The sequence below is a fragment of the Trachypithecus francoisi genome, unplaced genomic scaffold, assembly GCF_009764315.1.
Source record: "Trachypithecus francoisi isolate TF-2019V2 unplaced genomic scaffold, Tfra_2.0 Lachesis_group6, whole genome shotgun sequence".
Classification (NCBI taxonomy): Eukaryota; Metazoa; Chordata; class Mammalia; order Primates; family Cercopithecidae; genus Trachypithecus; species Trachypithecus francoisi.
The window spans coordinates 92179907-92199889 of NW_022681471.1; positions in this window are offsets into that span (position 1 = coordinate 92179907).

Here is a 19983-nt window from a genome sequence, read left to right on the forward strand (position 1 = left end):
ATTACTAATATAATCTCATTTCCATCTGAAAATTTTTTAAAGCATGGTTGAATTTTTAGTAATGGTAAGTTAATGACATACTAAAAATGAAACAGGAACCATTTATCTGAAGTATCAACAATATTATTATTTATATTTTTAAAGGTCATCATTTATTTAAAACATAATTATAGAATGACTCTAAACCACACAGAGACTTACTTTTTAAAGTATACGTTACATTTTCCCACTAATACTTAACTATATTTAAACAGTGGTAGTTGGATTTTTAAAGACAGGAAGCACTATATCATTATTGCGTGTTTGTCCTTTGAACAAATTTGGCCCATAGGGCATTGACCTTCTAAAATCAAAACCGACGGAGCCCACATCAATGAATCGATAGTGTTAGGTCTGATCTCTCCTCTTTTGCCCTAGATTCAGGTTCTAGGGTTATGTGAACTTAAGATAAAAAGGAATATGATGAAAATAACTTGGCTAGCTGGAAAAAAAAAAAAAAACCACCTGGGATGTGGGGGAAAGTCAAGTGTACCAGTTAAATGGCACTTCCTTCTAGTAAAGATCTCTCCAAGTTATCATGATAAGAAGAACACGGTGTGTGTTGGTAATTAACTCCTAATTATCTAAGAAAATGAAAGGCATAAATTATCCAAAACAGAGGCCAGGCGCAGTGGCTCACGCCTGTAATCCCAGCACTTTGGGAGTCTGAGGCAGGCGGATCATGAGGTCAGGAGATCTAGACCATCCTGGCTAACACAGTGAAACCCCGTCTCTAATAAAAATACAAAAAATTAGCCGGGCGTGGTGGCGGGCGCCTATAGTCCCAGTTACTCGGGAGGCTGAGGCAGGAGAATGGCTTGAACCCGGGAGGCGGAGCTTGCAGTGAGCCGAGATCGCGCCACTGCACTCCAGCCTGGGCAACAGCGCTAGACTCTGTCTCAAAAAAAAAAAAAATTATCCAAAATAGAATTTGTTTTAAATGTTTTAAAAATTCTGTTTTGCTTAGCATTTATCTTCCTGCTATGTTTTTCTTAAACTACTGCTAAAATAATTATATTTAACCTGAGGGGCACATCTTAGTCTGGTGGTGAGGGATACAGGCTTCTTGGAATGTGCTGTGAATGGGAAGATACACTTTAAGTGAAACATTCACCACAGAAATATTTACCAATAGAAAGTAGAGATGCTAATAAGAATTGGTATTTATGTAATATTATACAATTTATAAATTTCACATACATTATATATTTTCCAACTCTGGGAGGTAGAAAAGGTATATGTAATTCTTATCCATATTCACAGATGGACAAATGGAGAGAAAGACAGTCAATGATAGGATTTTATTTTTTAATTGTCTATGTAGACATTTAAATTTCAGTTTAGTGCGAATCCCAGCTATATCTTTCCTAATTGCCACAGAATTTTCTCAGTTTTACTATACAGGTGATAGCACATCTTGTGTATGTAGTAACCGGTTTTACCTCTACCAGGTGTGGCATCCAAACCAGGGACTTGGCAAATGCACATTCCCCAAATAGTTGTCAGTCTTCAAGAATTCAGACCATTTCCAGACTAATATCTATTTTGGATGAGTGTTTTGATCATGGGAACAGTTGGAAAGGAGGCTGCTAGCCATTCGAATATGAACTTACCTTCACCAATTCATCCTCCACTTATTAAATACGTTTTGAGCATAAGGTATGCCAAGCATTATCTGGGTCATAGGAAGATAAGAGTGAATTAGAAGTGGTCCTAGCCTGCAAGAAGCTAAACAAAATTTCCAAATCGTAAAACCAGTTAAAAAGTACTTGTGGGAAGCCAGGCGTGATGGCTCACACCTATAATCCCAGCACTTTGGGAGGCCGAGGTGGGCAGATCACCTGAGATCAGGAGTTTGAGACCAGCTGGCCAACATGGTGAAACTCTATCTCTGCCAATAAAAAGTTAGCTGGGTGTGGTGGCATGTGCTTGTAATCCCAGCTGCTGGGGAGGCTGAGGCAGGAGAATCGCTTGAACCTGGGAGGCAGAGGTGTCAGTGAGCTGAGACTACGCCACTGCACTCCAGTCTGGGCAACAGAGCAAGACTCCATCTCAAAACAAGCAAACAAAACAACAACAACAACAAATTAGCCTGGAATGATGGCGGGTGCCTGTAATCCCAGCTACTCAGGAGGCTCAGGCAGGAGAATGGCTTAGAACCCAGGAGGCAGAGGTTGCAGTGAGCCAAGATCATGCCATTGCACTCCAGCCTTTGTTTGGAAACTGATTCATAGAAGAAATTAAGAGGCTGGGCACGATGGCTAATGCCTGTAGTCCCACCACTTTGGGAGGCCAAGGCAGGTGGATCACTTCAGCCCAGGAGTTTGAGACCAGCCTGGGCAACATGACAAAACCACATCTCTACAAAAAATATAAAAATTAGCCAGGCGTGGTGATGTCCGCCTGTAGGCCCAGCTACTGGGGAGGGTGAGGTGGGAGTATTGCTTGAGCTCGGGAGGTAGAGGTTGCAGTGAGCCACGATTGTGCCACTGCACTCCAGCCTGGGTGACAGAGTGAGACCCTGTCTCAAAACAAAAAAAAAAAAGAAGCTAACAATCAGTCCATATGTTTGAATTCTCATAACTTGGGTGATCCCTGAATCTTTTCTATTCACAGTGCGCTTCCCATCTGTTTTCTTGAAGCATGTGATATTTGTCTTGATTATAGAGATGAAAACATTTTGCCTAGTAACCTGGTCTGAGTCCGTCTGCCCATCTTTCACATCTGACTATGAGCTATGAAGGGCTAGCGCTTCACAGCCAGCTATGCTCCCCTCCCTACCCTTGCGCAGAAGATGCTTACAATAAATGCCCACTTTATTGAATTAAACAAATAGGATGTTTTAAAATCAGACATGTGTGTGCTCTCCTATTTCAAGAACTGCTTGGAATTGCCTTAAGATGATTCTCCTCTACTGGGCAGCAATAAGCAGAAAGCCCTAGGCAGGGTTCTTTTCCATCCTCCAAAGGGGAAATGTTGTTTTAAAGGGTGCCTCTCCATGTTTCAGGCCTCTCTTGGGCCTACCCCAAAATGTCTTTGTGCTAAGTTAATAAAGAACAGATGACTTATTTAACCCACATTTTCCTAAACTATTTCCTCATATTTTCTCTTGTATGTAAATATTTTCTCTTGAATCCAAATAGAGAATTTTCACTGAAATGATGAACCTATTGTAAAGTTTTTTTTAGCAAGGTCTCTGTGCAGGTCTTGTTTGATTAGTTATGAGCTTAAATACACACACACACACACACACCAGCTGCAAAAATGTCCATATGCATCATTCCATTGCACTACTCAAACATATCGAAGAAAATTAGTTAAATAAAAACACACGACAGTGAATGTGTCTGCTGGGAGTACTTCCTTGTGTTTTACATTATCACACCTAAACATTAAGTCAGCCCCTTAACTTGATTTTAATGTATTTAAGCAATAACCATCAAGGCACAGTGCACTTTCTGGGAATTAATGAGCAGCAAGAAGAGTTGATGGCCTAAAGTCGAACCAAGGACTGTTAACCCCAGCTGGCTATTAATTCCCCAGGAAATGCCCGGCACTGAGGTTGGTATTACTATTTATAAGCCCTTTATACATGAAGAAAGGAATTACATATATCCCCCCTGCCGTGCCTTCATTTCAGAGAGTGCTGTGGGAAAGCAGGGAGCTGAATCACGCTGTTGTTGCTGCATCAAGCCTTTTCTGCTAAATTAAAAGTAATTACCAAAATGAAGGCTTTGGTCTACAACCAGACATATGTAAGAGCCTCTACACTACTCTTCTCTTCCTCATTCCCACCATTGGCAAATTAAAGGAAAGTAGTAATGGCAGCACCTTCCTGGGACATTTTTAATGAGGTCTAGCACACATGCAGTAAAGCACATGAATCTTAAGCATACAGCTTGATATAATTTTTAGATACATACCAGATCAAGGTTTAGAACATTCCCAGTACCCCCAAAGCCTTCCTCATTTCCTCTCCCAGGTGGTACCCTAACAAAGGTGATCACAATTCTGCCCTCAGTCTCACACAGGAGTTTTGCCTTTTCTGAATGTTGTATAAATGGATTCATACAGTGTGTATTCTTTTGTGTGTGTGTATTTTTTTTTTTTTCCCGAGATGGAATTTCGCTCTTGTTGCCCAGGCTGGAGTGCAATGGTGCGATCTCGGCTCACTGCAACCTCAGCTGCCCAGGTTCAAGCGATTCTCCTGCCTCAGCCTCCGAGCAGCTGGGATTACAGGCATGTACCACCACATCCGGCTAATTTTTTGTATTTTTAGTAGAGACGGGGTTTCTGCATGTTGGTCAGGCTGGTCTCAAACTCCCAATTTCAGGTGATCCGCCTGCCTTGGCCTCCCAAAGTGCTGGGATTACAGGCATGAGCTACTGCACGCAGCGTCCTATGAGAAGCTTTTATACCTTAAAGCCTGAATGTCTAGAATCTGTTTGCCCCGAGAAGGTAAACACATATTTATGAGCCCTAGCACACTAAAACCCAACAACACTGTATGTTTAGAACATGATTAATTCCACCTGTGGTAAGACAACTGCTTTCCAAGTCTGTTCTGAGGACAGGCTCATCGGAATTGTGTATAAATAAACATTTATATGAGTGTAGTTGAGGCATCTTCCCTAACTCTTTTTTCCACTGCCCTATCATGAAAGGAATCTTATCAAGTACCTACTATATTAGATTATTAGTCCTCATAACATTCCATAAATGTAGGCATTGTTTTCTCCAGTTTACCAAGGAGGGAAACTAGAACGCTAGTGAATTTGCCCAAGGTCACGGTAGTACGTGCCAAGGTTACCTGTCTGACTCCACAATTCAAGCACTTTCATCACGTCCACAGCTGGGCAAGATGGGGGAGCCAGAGGTAATCAGTGACTGGGGAGAAGAGAAGGAGCAAAGCAGGATGTTCACTCAGTTTCCAGCGTGAAGCCTTTTGCTCAGGGGTACACTTGAGCCTTTAGCCCATGGATTATTGAAATGACTTTTTGTAGAGCAACTTTGCTTTAGTCTGCATTTGCTGTGTGGGATATGTCTAAACACCTGAACATCCTCTCAAATACTCTTGTAATATTGGCACCTAACATTTATTGAGCCCTTACTATCTGCCAGCCACCATTCTAATGTTTTGTATACATTATCTCATTTAATACTCATAAATGCCCTGTGAGAAGGTACCACTGATACCCTCATTTTGCACATGAGGAAATTGAGGTACGAAGGGGTCTAGTAGCTTGCTTGAGGTCATACAACTGGAAGGGAGGGGGTCTGAATCTGAATTTGAACCTGAGGATTCAAATCCCAGGTGATTGTAGTCTACAACTTGTTCTTGTAAATACAGTTCCATACTGCCTAGAGCTAGGCTGGTGAGCCCTTCTGTGAGCAAATTTGCATTTGTTCTGTATTTTGGTCCATTCATCCAATTCAGATGCAAATTACTGAAAGACGGAATGTGTCTTATATTCCATATTATTGCTTTTAAACGTACTCTGGATTATATATGTAGTGTGTGCTCAGTAAATATCAGCTGACTCATATATTAACATATTCATAAAATCCTCCAGTTTTCATTTCGGAGGATGGGGCACATTACGGGTAATAGATAACAGTGATCCTACTTCCTCAAATAAAAGACTGAAAGATGCTCTCCAAGCAAAGATACAGTTTTAAAATTTAATGATTAAATCACATTTGTTGGTTGCTATTTTGACTATCTATTACTGTTTAATGAAACACTCAAACGTAATAGCAGAAAGCAACAGCGATTTCATTACGCTTAAGGATTCTGTAGGTCAGTAATTAAGGCAGGGGACAGCAGGTGTGGCTTATCTCTCTTCCACACTGTGTGAGGACTCAGCTGTGAAGATTCCGAAGGCTGGGAGAGGCTTAATTGGCTAAGGCCTGGAATCATTTACAGGCTCCCTCACTCACATGTCAGGTATCTAGTCTGGGATGTCTTAGAGACTGAGATCAACTGGGACCGATGATTGGAACACCTATATATGACTCCTTTATTTGATTTGGGCTTCCTCACAGCATAGTATCTCAAATAGTCTGACATCTCATGTGGTGGCTCGGAGCTCCAAGAGATAATGTTCTAAGCAAACAAAGTAGAAGCTGCATCACCTTTTCTGATCTAGCCTTGGAAGTCACATAGCGCTACTTTTGCTGGACTCTATTGGATAAACCAGCTAAGAGTCTGCTAAGATTCAAAGGGAGGGGACATAGAACCCTCCTTGTCCATGGGTGTGTCAAAGAATTTGCTTTAAAACCACCACAATTATATTTTCACTACTGACTCTTATTGAATTACATAAAATGTGTCATTAATAACCTCTATTAAATTACATGAAATCTGCACTGTCCCAGAAAGGCAAGACCATGTTGGCTTCAATACAGCAATGATGGAAATTGGACCTGTTGACTTGGGCCTGTTAACTGTAATACTCTGGTGTCCAACTAATTTGATTCTGCACTTATCAGACATCTTGGATCTCCAGGGAATTCCCCCAAATTAAGCGTTCCCATTAACGCAGGTGAGATGCCTTTCTTATTTTCCCCCATTTAAGTGAGGAAATCTTCCACTGCCAGTTTCCCCTACTCTTCACCCCTTCTACTTCACCCCTTCCTGGGCAGTGCCATAACTTGAGATTTTCTACCCACTTCTTCCCTGACAGAGCTGAAGAAGAATCTTTCTTGTTTCCTGTGTGAAAAATTGTAAGTCTTACTCAATACATTTCTTACTGGCTAGGAAGCTGTGATCCAACTGAGGACATAAATGTGGAGACATTTCCTGCATAATCGATATGCAGATAACCTTGCGGTGAATGTGACTCCAGTTATCTAGTAAACAGTTGAGAAGAGTATTTGCATTTGCTGTCTAGCAGATTTGTCATTTTGTGGTGATCAGTCTTTCTGTATGTTTAGTTGTTCTAATTTAGAGTCATAGTGATCCAGAATATCAGAAGGCCCTTGGAGCTCATCTATTGGTTCAATCCATGCAATTTACAGATGAAGATACTGAGGCCAGGGAGTTCACCATGGAGCTTTCTTCAAGGGCAAATAGCTAGAGAGGAACAGAATACAGAACAGAGCCCAGGTCTCCTTACTGCCAGTCCAGGCTCTTTTCACCACACCACCTGCATCCTCACCACCCATTTGTAGCCCTGTACAGTCCCCTTCACACCTACTTAAGAGTGCTACCCACGGAGGCATTTAGGACTAGAAGGGCTAAGAGATGCATCTCTTTTTGCTTTCACCATTTCCCTTTCCTTCACTAGATTGAGGGTAGGACTTTCAGAAGGAAGATTAAATGGCTCATAAGAGCTGGAAGGGCTTTTGGCCTTGGATGATATTTTTCTGGGGTTTTAACAGAGTATGTAGTGCATTCTTGCATGGAGGCACATTTAGAACTGGGGATTACTTTCTGCTTAGGAGATGTCTCTACTCTGAAAGGGCTAAGAGGTACCAGGGCAAGCTTCAGAAGGCAGGAAGAAGAAAGCTTACAGCTTTAGGTTTGCCTGAAACTCAAAGGTAAAAGGTGAAAATATAGCAACCTCACATACTCAGATTTTCCCAAAGCAGTCTTGATTGTTATTATTTTGGGTAATTGTTTAACCATGTGTCAGATGGTGGGTCTTCTCAGCAAACTAAGAATAGAAGAAATCTTCTGCCACCTAATAAAGAGCATATTTGACAAATCTACAGCAAAGATCATACTTAATGGCAAAATACTAAACGTTTTTCCCCTAAGATCAAGAACAAGGAAAAGATATCTGCTCTCATCATTTTGATTCAACACTGTTTAATAACTCCTAGCCAGTGAAATAAAGCAAGAAAAAGAAATGTAAAAATGTAAAAAGTGGAAAGAAATATTAAAACTTTACAGACAAAATGACTATACATAGAAAATACTAAATAATCTACAAAAAAAAAAAAAATCCTGGTAAAATAAGTGAGTTCAGCAAGGTTGTATGGTACAAGGTCAATACACAAAAATAAACTGGACTTCTCTATCCAGGCATACCTCATTGTATTGTACTTTGCTTTATTCTGCTTTGCAGATATTGCATTTTTTTTTCCAAATTGAAGGTTTGTGGCAACCTTGTATCGAGCAAGTCTATGGGTATGATTTTTCCAACAACATGTGCTTGTTTTGTTAGCATTTTCTAGCAATAAAGTATTTTTAATTAAGGTATGAACATTTTTATATGTAATGCTATCACACACTTAATAGATTACAGTATAGTGTAAACATAACTTCTATATGTACTGAGAAACCAAACAATCCATATGACTTGCTTTATTGTGATGTTTGCTTTATTGGAGTGGTCTGGAACTGAACTTGCAATATTTCCGAGGTACGCCTGTGCTAACAAAAGACAATTGGAAAATGAAAAACAATGTCACTAGAGTAGCTTCAGATGCTGTTATGCACCTAGAAATAAGTCTAAGTCTATGGATGCTTACGGTATCTCCTAATTTAGTATGCTATGAATTTCAACAATATCATTAATAAAATACCTACACGAACCCAGTGATTTCTGTCAATTCCATGCTTCCAATTGTACTTTTGCTGTTTACCAAATGCCTTCAATTAACCACCCAATTTGCACCTATCTTGTACAAAGTTGAATAAAATTTATTCTGCAATAACATATTTTATTTTACCAAACATTTAAAAACCACATTTTGTTACATAAAATAATTATTTTAAAATCTTGTGCTTTAGCATTTGGGGAAATAGTTTGTTAAGTTCTCAATTAGCAAAAACATGGGACATTATAAACAATTACTTCTGGCTGGGTGCAGTGGCTCATGCTTGTAATCCCATCATTTGGGAGGCCCAGGCAGGAGGATCACTTGAGCCCAGGGGTTCAAGACCAGCCTGGGCAACACAGTGAGATCTTGTCTCTAAAAAATATATAAAAAATTTAGGCTGGGTGCAGTGGCTCACGCCTGTAATCCCAGAACTTTGGGAGGCTGAGGTGGGCAGATCACTTGAGCCCAGGAGTTCAAGACCAGCCTGGGCAACATGTTAAGACTCTGTCTCTACTAAAAACACAAAAATTGTCTGGGCGCGGTGGCTCAAGCCTGTAATCCCGGCACTTTGGGAGGCCGAGACGGGCGGATCACGAGGTCAGGAGATTGAGACCATCCTGGCTAACATGGTGAAACCCCATCTCTACTAAAAAATACAAAAAACTAGCTGGGCGAGGTGGTGGGCACCTGTAGTCCCAGCTACTCGGGAGGCTGAGGCAGGAGAATGGTGTAAACCCGGGAGGCGGAGCTTGCAGTGAGCTGAGATCCGGCCACTGCACTCCAGCCTGGGCGACAGAGCGAGACTCCGTCTCAAAAAAAAAAAAAAAAACCACAAAAATTAGCCAGGCCCAGTGGTGGTGTATGCCTGCAGTCACAGCTACTCTGGAGGCCAAGGTGGGAGGATCACCTGAGCCCGGGAGGTGGAGGTTGCAGTGAGCAGAGATCATGTCACTGCACTCCAGCCTGGGCTACAGGGCAAGACCCTGTATCAAAAAAAAAAAAAAAAAAGAAAGCCAGGTGTGGTGGTTCACATCTCTACACCTGTAGTCCCAGTAACTCAGGAGGTCGAGGTGGGAGGATCACTTGAACCCAGGAGGTTGAGGCTGCAGTGAACCATGATCGCACCACTGCACTCTAGCCTGGGCAACAGAGTAAGACCCTGTATCAAACAAACAACAAAACAAACAACCAATTCTACTAATTCCCATGGCTAAGTTGTTCAAGTGAAGCTAAAGAATAGATCAATGATTTTAAAATTGATTTTCTCTGTTCAAATAAATATGAAAGTAAAATAATATATTAGAGAGTTAAGCTGAAAGTAGGGGAGCTATAGGAAATTACAAATTAGAAAATGTCCTGGAAGATAGTAATAAAGCTCTCCTCAAAAGCTGGACAAACATTGTATAACAAGCAGTGTACTTTACCAAAGTCGAGAAAATGTAAGTCTTATAGAGATCTACGTGAAGTGAAAATTGCATCCCTAAAGAAAGTAAGAGGGGGGGCGGAGCAAGATGGCCAAATAGGAACAGCTGCAGTCTCCAACTCCCAGCGCGAGCGACACAGAAGACCGGTGATTTCTGCATTTTCAACTGAGGTACTGGGGTCATCTCACTAGGGAGTGCCAGACAATGGGTGCTGGTCAGCTGCTGCAGCCCAAACAACGAGAGCTGAAGCAGGGCGAGGCATCGCCTCACCTGGGAAGCGCAAGGGGGAAGGGAATCCCTTTTCCTAGCCAGGGGAACTGAGACACACAACACCTGGAAAATCGGGTAACTCCCATCCCAATACCGCGCTTTAAGCAAACGGGCACACCAGGAGAATATATCCCACACCTGGCCGGGAGGGTCCACGCCCACGGAGCCTCCCTCATTGCTAACACAGCAGTCTGCGATCTAACTGCAAGGCAGCAGCGAGGCTGGGGGAGATGACATGATTGTATATTTAGAAAACCCCATTGTCTCAGCCCAAAATCTCCTTAAGCTGATAAGCAACTTCAGCAAAGTCTCAGGACACAAAATTAATGTGCAAAAATCGCAAGCATTCTTATACATCAGTAACAGACAAACAGAGAGCCACATCAGGAATGAACTTCCATTCACAATTGCTTCAAAGAGAATAAAATACCTAGGAATCCAACTTACAAGGGATGTAAAGGACCTCTTCAAGGAGAACTACAAACCATTGCTCAGTGAAATAAAAGAGGACACTAACAAATGGAAGAACATACCATGCTCATGGATAGGAAGAATCAATATCGTGAAAATGGCCATACTGCCCAAGGTTATTTATAGATTCAATGCCATCCCCATCAAGCTACCAATGAGTTTCTTCACAGAATTGGAAAAAAACTGCTTTAAAGTTCATATGGAACCAAAAAAGAGCCCGCATTGCCAAGACAATCCTAAGTCAAAAGGACAAAGCTGGAGGCATCACGCTACCTGACTTCAAACTATACTACAAGGCTACAGTAACCAAAACAGCATGGTACTGGTACCAAACAGAGATATAGACCAATGGAACAGAACAGAGTCCTCAGAAATAATACCACACATCTACAGCCATCTGATCTTTGACAAACCTGACAAAAACAAGAAATGGGGAAAGAATTCCCTATTAATAAATGGTGCTGGGAAAATTGGCTAGCCATAAGTAGAAAGCTGAAACTGGATCCTTTTCTTACTCCTTATACGAAGATTAATTCAAGATGGATTAGAGACTTAAATGTTAGACCTAATACCATAAAAACCCTAGAAGAAAACCTAGGTAGTACCATTCAGGACATAGGCATGGGCAAGGACTTCATGTCTAAAACACCAAAAGCAACGGCAGCAAAAGCCAAAATGACAAATGGGATATGATTAAACTAAAGAGCTTCTGCACCGCAAAAGAAACTACCATCAGAGTGAACAGGCAACCTACACAATGGAGAAAATTTTTGCAATCTACTCATCTGACAAAGGGCTAATATCCAGAATATACAAAGAACTCAAACAAATATACAAGAAAAAACCAAACAACCCCATCAAAAAGTGGGCAAAGGATATGAACAGACATGTCTCAAAAGAAGACATTCATACAGCCAACAGACACATGAAAAAATGCTCATCATCACTGGCCATCATAGAAATGCAGATCAAAACCACAATGAGATACCATCTCACACCAGTTAGAATGGCAATCATTAAAAAGTCAGGAAACAACAGGTGCTGGAGAGGATGTGGAGAAATAGGAACACTTTTACACTGTTGGTGGGATTGTAAACTAGTTCAACCATTATGGAAAACAGTATGGCGATTCCTCAAGGATCTAGAACTAGATGTACCATATGACCCAGCCATCCCACTACTGGGTATATACCCAAAGGATTATAAATCATGCTGCTATAAAGACACATGCACATGTATGTTTATTGTGGCACTATTCACAATAGCAAAGACTTGGAATCAACCCAAATGTCCATCTGTGACAGACTGGATTAAGAAAATGTGGCACATATACACTATGGAATACTATGCAGCCATAAAAAAGGATGAGTTTGTGTCCTTTGTAGGGACATGGATGCAGCTGGAGACCATCATTCTTAGCAAGCTATCACAAGAACAGAAAACCAAACACCACATGTTCTCACTTATAGGTGGGAACTGAACAATGAGATCACTTGGACTCGGGAAGGGGAACATCACACACCGGGGCCTATCATGGGGAGGGGAAGGGGGGAGGGATTGCATTGGGAGTTATACCTGATATAAATGATGAATTGATGGGTGCCGACGAGTTGATGGGTGCAGCACACCAACATGGCACAAGTCTACATATGTAACAAATCTGCACGTTGTGCACATGTACCCTAGAACTTAAAGTATAATAAAAAAAATTAAAAAAAAAAAAGAAAGTGAGAATCTCCTAAATTTTGCATAGATCCAACACAGATTTAAGTCCAGTTTAGGACCATTTTAGATCATACTTTCAGAAAATCTAGAAAGATTTAGTAAACCTAATCACACCAGAATGTGGGGACACACAGAGTAGATTCATGAGTTAAACTTTTGGCTTCCTTTTAGTCCTGAATTCAGAAGCCTCCCCTTCCTCCCCCAACTTACAGGGACAAAAGGTACTTGGGACAAAACCTGTACATCTTTAATAGGAGAGAGAGGACTTTTCCACCCTCTGGAGCTCCCAATATAAAAAGTATGCAACAGCTATAGATTTGACCTGATTATAGCAATGTGTTCGAACCAAAATTTCCTTTGAAAGATACTCAGAATTTTACAAGGGAACAGATATTAGAAGTCCATCGAAATCATTGACAATTATATTGCAGTTACGTAGGGGAATGTCCTTGTTTTTGGAAATATACCCTGAAGGAGTAAAGGACATGTAAACATTAACTTACTTTAAAATGGTTCAGAAAAAATATGTGTCTTTCATGATCATTGTTGTAAATTACCTGTGAAAATCACCTTTTAGTGATTTCTAAACCCCAACTGGGCCTTTACGTATGAGATTTCAGGTGATATGTCTTATATAGAGCCACCACTTATTATATCTTCACATAGAACCCATTATTCTTACTGAAGCTCCAAAGTTTGTCTCTTCAATGATGCAAAGTTGAACAAATATTTTATCAGAAAGAATGCTGGAGTTGCCTGTCCATATGGCCAAACGGCCTTAGGAAACATGATTGCTTCCCTAAGCTGGAAAGGAATGAGAAGAATGGATGGAGAAAAGCGTTCTTGTTTAAAGAAGTGTTGTTACAGGATAAATCCTTAATGTTACATGTGTTTGAAAGGTGGTAGATAGAAGGGGGCAGGGTCTAAGAAGGGATGCCAGTAAAGGCTAGAAGATGAGAACATGTGGAAATAATAATTTAAAAAATCAGCATTGCTGAAGCCAGATTGGAGAGTGAAAACTAATTTCTCCTTCCTTTTGTTATAGCAAATAAAGGAAGTGGCACTGAAAATAATTCTTGTAACATTAAAATGGCAAAACACAGGATGAAAAGAAGGAATATGTCCAAACCTGGTGAGAAAATGAGCTCAAAGACTGATACAATGTCTTAAAAAATAGCAGATGAAAATTACCCATAATTTATTTGAATTGGAATCTTAAATGCAGTGTAGCTTAATTTCTTTCTCTTTGATGAAATGTGTTTATTCCTGCTGGTACTTTCTTTAGAAGATGTAATCATTTATCAAATTATAGTTCCACAGAGTGAAAAAGAACATAGGGACAGTCATGTTGTGGTTGTCTATGACCTGGCCTTAAATGTCATTTATCAGCATTTATACACTGTATCAGTCAAAGCAGACCCAAGAGGATGCAGATTCAAGGGTAGGCGACACAGATCCTACCTCTCAAAGGGAGGTCCATGAAAGAACTTGGGGCCATGTTTCAAACTGTCACACTGCATGACTGATTCTTGTACCTCAGCACTTCCTTTGAACCTACTGTGTCTGGAGTCATCACTCATTTGGAGTTACTCAAAGGTGAGTTTGTTGTCACGTTTTCTGTAAACATTCTACACTCAGTCATTGTATTAGTTTCAAACATAATAGCTTAAAACAGCACAAATTTATTATTTTACAATTCTGGAGGTCAGAAATCTGAAATGAGTCATACAGGGCTAAAGTCAAGGCAATGGCAGAACCGCTTTCCTTCTGAAAGCTCCAGAGGAGGTGACCACCTACATTTCTTGATTCATGACCTCTTTCTCCATCTTCACAGTCAGCTTTCAATCTTAAATATCATTTCATCTTTAAATATTTCTCTCTCTCTCTTTTTCTCTCTCTCTCATCTCTGCTTCTGTCATCACATCTCTCTGACTCTGAGCTTCTAGTCTTCCTCTTATAAGAACCCTTGTGATTACATTGGGCCCACGCAGGTGATCCAGGAAAATCTTCCCCATCTTAATATCCTCCATTTATTCACATCTACAAAGTCCCTTTGCCATGTCATGCCATGAAAGTATGGATTGTTATACTTTGCGGACACCTTTGTGGACATCTTTGGGGGTTGTTATTGTGCCTACCACAGCCATGTTGCGGGAAGCCATGAATCAAATGGGTTTAGAACTCTACGGTTACTGTGTACCACTTTGTAACGTGGATCTTAGGATTTCTTGGACAAAAAGAAACTCTTAAAGAAACCAGATGCAATATCTGCTTCTTTTAGCTTCTGAAATTGTTATTAAAAGTTGGATGTTATCATCCATTCCATGACTACTGGCTTAATTTTGTCTTTGGAGTGGCTTGGCACAAATTCTAATCGCCAGGCTTGGGAAAGATTCCTAATCAGAATTCCTAATTCCTCACAGCAAAATTCTATGACAATTATCCCTTCTAGTCCTCAGCCTAGTGCCTATCAAAGAGTAAAATTTCAAATAATGTGTGCCAAATGAATTGAATACCTGTATTACTGGTGAAAATATTGGATGTGCATTCTCTCTTGATCAAGTGGTACATTTGTGCTGCAAATAAGAATCCATAACATGCTTTATTAAGGAAGTGTTTGCTTTCTGATCACAATCAATTGGTTAGTAAAATTATTAGATGATGTTTGTTAATGCTGGCAAATAAATAAAAGAAATTTATAGACAACTGGCATTAATCTGCACTAACTTCCTTCTGAAATAAGATTTTTTGCACTTTTGCATCACAAATAATAAAACTCGCTGCATAGAAAAGGATTTTTCCCAATAATGTGTTTATAAAAGAAGATGAGATATAAATATGTCAGCTAATTACATACAGTAGTCCTCAATGTTGTCAATAGGCTCTTGGAAATGGCAACTTTAAGCAAAAAGAGTAGTAAGGAACCAATTTTCCTGTAGGCTTATTGATCTAAATAGGAGTTAAGTTCCTATGATGACAAAAACATCACCAAACTTCTAAATAAAGACCCCAAAACATTTCTACTATTAAACATTGAAATTAATGTGAGCTCTACATACATTTAAGAAATATAATAAAAACAAGTAAGACAATTATTTACCCAATTTCTGGCAAATGAGTAGCAACAGCAGTCATGGTGGTGGTGGGCTAAATCAAGGAATAAGTGTTTGCAAAGTGAACATAATAAGGAGCACCTCCTACCACCATGCAGTTCAAGATCCATCGCAGCTAGTGAGGGGCTCTCTGAGTGTCTTCATCCTGCATCGTTTATTGTTGTGCATGTGTATGATTATTGCAGACTTTACAAATTTCGATTTTACGATCATTTGTATTCACTCATTAATTCATCTTCCAACATCCTGATTCCAGTTCAGAGTGGTAGGTGGCCATAGCCTATCCCAGCAGCTCAGGTTGCCTGGCAGGAATCCACCCTGGACAGGATGCCATCCCACTGCAGGGCCCACTCATACGCACCGATACTCTCACAAACTGGGGCCGTGTAGACACGCCCATTCACCTAATATGCACAGCTTTGGGATGTGGGAGTAAACCAGAGTACTTGAAGAAAACTCCCGCACACATGGGGAGAACATGCAGACTCCACACAGACAGTGGCCCAGTGGCCCCAGCCAGGAATTGATATTTTTTCTCATCAAAGTTACAATAAAATCATGTTGAATGAAACGATGTTGAATAAAATAACTTATTCAAGGACCTGCTATAGTTCTGATGTTTACCTTCAATTTCTCCGCACTGAAACCCTTGTTCAGGTCTGGTTAAAGTTAATACCTCTATTCTGATTTTGTCTGTATCTTCATCTTCTTTCCAATGAGCGACCATGGTGGCTAATTCCTGTCTCAACTCACACTGAGCCAGGTTGCATTACTAATTTTTTTTCTTTGTTTCTTTTCTTTTTTTTTTGAGACAGAGTCTCACTCTGTCATCCAGGCTGGAGTGCAGTGGTGCCATCTCAGCTCACTGCAACCTCTGCCTCCCAGGATCAAGAGATTCTCGTGCCTCAGCCTCCCGAGTAGCTGGGATTGTGGACGTATGCCACCACGCCTGGCTAATTTTTGTATTTTTAGTAGAGACAGGATTTCACCATGTTGGCCAGGCTGGTCTTGAACTCCTGGCTTCATGTGATTCACCCGCCTCGGCCTCCCAAAGTGTTGGGATGACAGGCGTGAGCCATCGTGCCTGGCCCATTTTTTTCATATCACAGAAAATTTTTGTTTTCTATATGCCAGTACTCTGAGTTAAGAATTCACATCACAATGTCTACACCACTCATAGTTCTGTAGCTATTTCAACTTGCTAATGGAGATATACACAAAAAATGAAAACAAAAAGAGTGCGCGTCCACGTTAATTTGCCCTTTGGAAAAAGTATGTTCATTTTCTGCCTGCGCAGAAGGGTTTTATAGATCAAATATGCATCTAACAGAACACACACAAATGACCTTTAGGCTGAGTTCTTTCTAATAAATGACCCTCTCAAAGCTAAGAATTCTATAATTTAGGCACATGCCCCATGTCAAAGTCATTGTCTTATGTTGGTCTATTAGTGGCTATAGAAGTTACTTTTCCTTGAACAATGGATTTTCAATTAGTCAGGCAACGGGTCATGACTGGTGGGATTCCACAAGGTTAAAGCAAGAGTGAGAAGTTTCTCCTTGGAGAGAATCAAAAATAAGAGTCATTAACAGAGAGTCAAGAACCTACTAGAAAGCTAGCATTCAGGAACCTAAGAAAAATCCAAAGGGTGTCACGAATGTCAGAGGAAGAAGCAGGGAGAAGTACAGAGCCAGGAACCCAAGAAAGAGAGATAGGAAGAAACAGAAATGAATGGAAATAGTAAATATAGAGTATTAAGAAATAAAGACTTAAAACAGGAGCTATCATCCGTGGTTTGCCTTTACATGCGGCCAAGTGCCATACATGGTATGTGAGTCCATTCTTGCATTGCTGTAAAAGAATACCTGAGGCTGGGTAACTTACAAAAAAAAGAAGTCTAATTCGCTCATAGTTCTGCAGGCCGTATAAGCACGGTGCTGGCAATCTACTTCTGGTGAGGGCCTCAGGAAGCCTACAATCATGGTCGAAGGTGATGGGGAGCCAGCATGTCACATAGCAAGAGTGGGAACAAGAGAGAGAGAAGGGGGAGGTCCCATGTTATTTTACAGGACCAGATCTCACATGAACTGACTGAGAGAGAACTCACTTATCACAAAAGGGATGGTGCTAAATCATTCGTGAGAGATCCACCCCCATGATCCAATCACCTCCCAACAGGCCTCACCTCCAAAATTGGGAATCACATTTTAACATGAGATTTGGAGGGGACAAACATCCAAACCATATCACATGGGGTGGGATTTAGAGTGTTGTTTAGTATTCAGATTACTCCCCATTTGCCCTTTCAGATCATTCTCTAGCCTTCTCTACTGTGATTCGAACTTTAGATTGTATCACCTATGTTCCCTTGCTGTCTGGCTTTTAATTGGGTTTGGCCAATCTCGGGAAGAGATCTGAAAGTAGGAGGAGAGAGATGAGAATATTTATTTGTCCTGAATTCCACACTGCCAAGTTGCAGATTGGCAGTTATTGAGTTCTGAAGGAGTCCTGGCTCCTGTCTTAGTGGCTCTTTCCAACAGCTATAGATGTCACTGGGTTCCTACGATTTCCCCCTCTTACTTTCCCCTTCAAACCTAAGGAGAACAGCAGCTTCCCACTTACAGGTTCCAAGGTGCTTCACCATCCATTGCTGGTTCTCATTTCCCTGCCTTCACCTTTGCAAATATTCTCTTTGTTGAATTGTCTGCAGAATTCCATTTGGGTGTGCCTTCTGCTTCCTGTTGCCAGAACTCCAACTGATAGTCAATGAAATATATATATGTATATATTCTGAGATGGAGTTTCACTCCTGTTGCCCAGACTGGAGTGCAATGGTGCGATCTCAGCTCACCACAACCACCGCCTTCCGGGTTCAAGCGATTCTCCTGCCTCAGCCTCCTGAGTAGCTGAGATTATAGGCATAAACCACCATGCCTGGCTAATTTTGTATTTTTAGTAGAGATGCAGTTTCTCCATGTTGGTCAGGCTGGTCTGGAACTCCTGACCTCAGGTGATCTGCCCACCTCAGCCTCCCAAAGTGCTGGGATGAGAGACGTGAGCCGCCGCATCCAGCCATCAATGAAATATTAATAGATATTTACTAGAACGGGCAAAAGTTCTAAACATTTTTGAATGGTGTTTCTATCTATTATGTAAGCATGCATTCTGTGCTATAAGTCACCATTTTGTGTAAGACTTGTGATTCAGGAAGAAAATGCTTTGTTACTACCTTTTAGTGGCTTATAATCTGCCAAGATGACAAGACTGGACACACAAAATACTATGACACCATAAAGGAATTGCTATAGTGAAGGTAAATGCAATAAGAGAGTGAAAGAATTACCCAAGTTCACTTGGGGTTTTCAGGAATATTCTCCATTGGCAGCATGAAGAAGGAACCACTGCTAGATGGATTATTCATTTATCATCCCTTGACTTTGTAAAGACAGAGCTCTCCTTTCCTCCAGCAGACATCTAAGCAAAGACCCACCTTGCTTATTAGTGTTTGTTATATTTTTATATATAAAGAATCAAGCCTGTCTTGGGTCAGGTTCCCCAGAGCAGAGGCTGAGATGAGGATTTAGGTAGAAGCTATTTATGAAAAAAGCACCCTCAGGAGAAACCAGTAAGGGAGTGGGGCAAGCAAGACAAAGAAGGGAAAGAAGCCAAGGATGGGAGTTCAGGTGATGTCCCAGCCTTAGGCTGATGCCACCCTTACTTTGGAAGTATAAATTACACCTCAGAGTTTGTTTCCCCTGTGGCAAGGGAGAAGAAGCTTTCACACTTCTTTATCTGTTACTTATTGCTTATGGACTGCCCAGGATCAGAATTGGGGGCTGCGGGGGGAGACAAGGGGAGGGACATAAACCTGCCAGCTCTCAGCAGGTCCAGTGAAGTGGGTCCAGTAGCCCAAGGGTAGTTCTCTGAAGAAAGCTGCAGGTGTGAGCAGTTAGGAGACAGGCATGCAGAAGTTGGGGGATGGGTGCACACAACCTATAAAGGAGAATAGCGGAGGCGGAGGCGGAGGCGGGCTGGCCAGAGCACCAGCAGCAGCTGCTACAGAGCCCTTTCAGAAGCACATCTGCAATCGGTTAACACACAGTTAAACCAAATTCCAGGGGAAAACAAGCAAAATTTTCTTCCTATGCATATTTTTAGCTTCTGGAGGCTTTGGAAGTGATTGTGAATGACACCTTGCTTCTAAGGTGACAAGCGGTATCCTAGGATGCTGGATTTTCAGTGCTGAAAGTTAGCTGATCCTGAGTAATCCAGAAAGGTGGGTCACCACCCTTTCTGTATCTGAAGAGTCACTCCATGAAGAATTATCAGGTTTTCTCATGAAAGATGCAAGACAAGTAGAGTCAGTTGTGAGTGCAGAAAGGTCACAAATT